The following is a 2,477-nucleotide window of genomic DNA, read 5'->3' on the forward strand; positions in this document are numbered from 1 at the left end:
TTCATTTCAAACTCTAGGCTTCTTTCTTCCTTTCTGCCTTCATTCTCATTGGAAAATCACTCTTTTGTCTTGTCAGAAGAAACCGGCCTTCTAGTGCCTTTCTGCATTAAGGATCCCTCCTTCCTGGCGTTCTTTTCCCTTGGTTTCCATGATGCCCCTCTCTCATGGTTCCCCCCTTCCCTGACCTGTTTGGTGCCCAGTTCTCAGTTTACTTTGCTGAATCTTCTTCCTTTTCCTGATCTTTCCATGCTGCTGCTGCTGCTGCTAATTCGCTTCAGTCATGTCCGACTCTGTGCAACCCCATGAACAACAGCCCACCAGGCTCCTCTCTCCACAGAATTCTCTAGGCAAGAGTACTGGAGTGGATTGTCATTTCCTTCTTCATACTAGTAATCAAAATCAAAATCATTACAATTGTTATTTAAGAGCTTATTGCATGCCTGTACCAAGTCCTTTATCAGCAGTCCCCAGCCTTTTTAGAACCAGGGACCAGTTTCATGGAAGATAATTTTCCTATGGTGGAGGGGAATGGCTGGTTTGGGGATGATTCAAGTATATTACATTTATTGTGCACTTTGTTTCAATTATGTTTATATCAGCTCCACCTCAGATCATCAGGCATTAGATCCCAGAGGTTTGGGACGCCTACTTTAAATGCATGAGCTCCTTTAGCCCTCACATCAATTTCATAAAATAGGTATTACTATTAGCACATGTTTCAGAGGAGGAAAGGGCTTCCCAGGTGGCTCAGCAGTAAACAATCCGTCTGCAATGCAGGAGACACAGGTTCCATCCCTGGGTTAGGAAGATCCCCTAGAGAAGGAAATGGCAACAATATTCTTGCCTGGGAAATCCCATGGACAGAGGAGCATGGCTGGCTACAGTCCATGGGGTCCCAAAGAGTTGCATAAACTTAGCGACTAAACAACAACAACAACAGATAAGGAAACACACTGCAAAGTTAAATAAACTTGCCTAGGGGTATGCAGCTAGTTAGTGGTGGAGCCAGAGGTCACACTCTAGGGTGGGAAACCTACACTTCTTACATATTTTAGCTCTCCTGTGTCCACAGCACCCTACAATGTAGGTGCTGCTGAAGCTGCTTGTGGGAAACTGAAGTTTCTAAATTCAGGATGATAAGACCTGCCTTCCCCAGGTGCTTGGTGTCTGAGTGATTAGCATCAGGCTTTCAAAAATGGTAACTATTACTCCATTAGAATGCATGATTCTGCTACAGAAGGAAGGATGGGGGAAAGTAAATGCTGTCTTTGCTAAGCAGACAGTGCTTATTCAGTGATAATCTGACACTGTGACAGTTGGGCTCCAGGAGCTGTGCCGAGCCTGGCCGCTGGCAGGCACAGGAGTGAAATCAGAAATGCCCGAGTGTTTAGTGGGCTTCCCTGGTGGCTCAGTGGTAAAGAATCTGCCTGCCAATGCAAGAGATGTGGATTAATTAGATCCCTGGGTTGGGAATATCCCCTGGAGGAGGAAATGGGAACCCGCTCCAGTATTCTTGCCTGGAAAATCTCATGGACAGAGGAGCCTGGCGGGCTATAGTCCATGGGGTTGCAAAAGAGTTGGACATGGCTGAATGACTAAACAACCACAACAGCCACAACAAATATATATATATATATATATATATATATATATATATATATATATACACACACAATACACATATACATGTGTATATATATACATATTAATATATACATACACAGTGGGATATTAGCCATAAAAAGAATGAAATATTGCCATTTGAAGCAACATGGATGCAGCTAGAGATTATCATACTAAATGAAGTAGTAAGTCAGAAATAGAAAGACAAACACCATATGACAGGGGTCCCCAACCTCTGGGCTGTGGACTGGTACCTCTTGCCAGATCAGTGGCAGCATTAGATTAGAAATGAAGTGCACAAGAAATGTAATGCACTTGAATCACCCTGAAACCATCCTTGCACCCTAGTCTGTGGGAAAATTGTGTTCCATGAAATCAGTCCCCGGTGTCAAAAAGGTTGGGGACTGCTGCCATATGATATTACTTATATGTGGAATCTAAAATATAATATGGGCTTCTAGTATTCTCACCTGAAGAATCCCATGGACAGAGGAGCCTGGTGGGGTACAGTCCATGGGGTCACAAAGAGTTGGACATGACTGAGCGACTAAGCACAGCACAGCACAGGGATCTTGACGGGCTTCCCAGGTGGCACTAGTGGTAAAGAACCTGTCTGCCAATGCAGAAGATGTGGGAGATGCAGGTTGGATCCCCGAGTCCAGAAGATCCCCTGGAGGAGGACATGGTAACCCACTCCAGTATTCTTGCCTGGAGAATCCCATGGACAGAGGAGCCTGGCGGGCTACAGTCATGGGGTTGCAAAGAATCGGACATGACTGAGTGACTAAGCACCCACACACACAAAATATAACACAAATGAACCTATCTATGAAACAGAAAGAGATTCATGGACA

The sequence above is a fragment of the Bos taurus genome, chromosome X (genome assembly GCF_002263795.3).
Source record: "Bos taurus isolate L1 Dominette 01449 registration number 42190680 breed Hereford chromosome X, ARS-UCD2.0, whole genome shotgun sequence".
NCBI classification, from domain to species: domain Eukaryota; kingdom Metazoa; phylum Chordata; class Mammalia; order Artiodactyla; family Bovidae; genus Bos; species Bos taurus.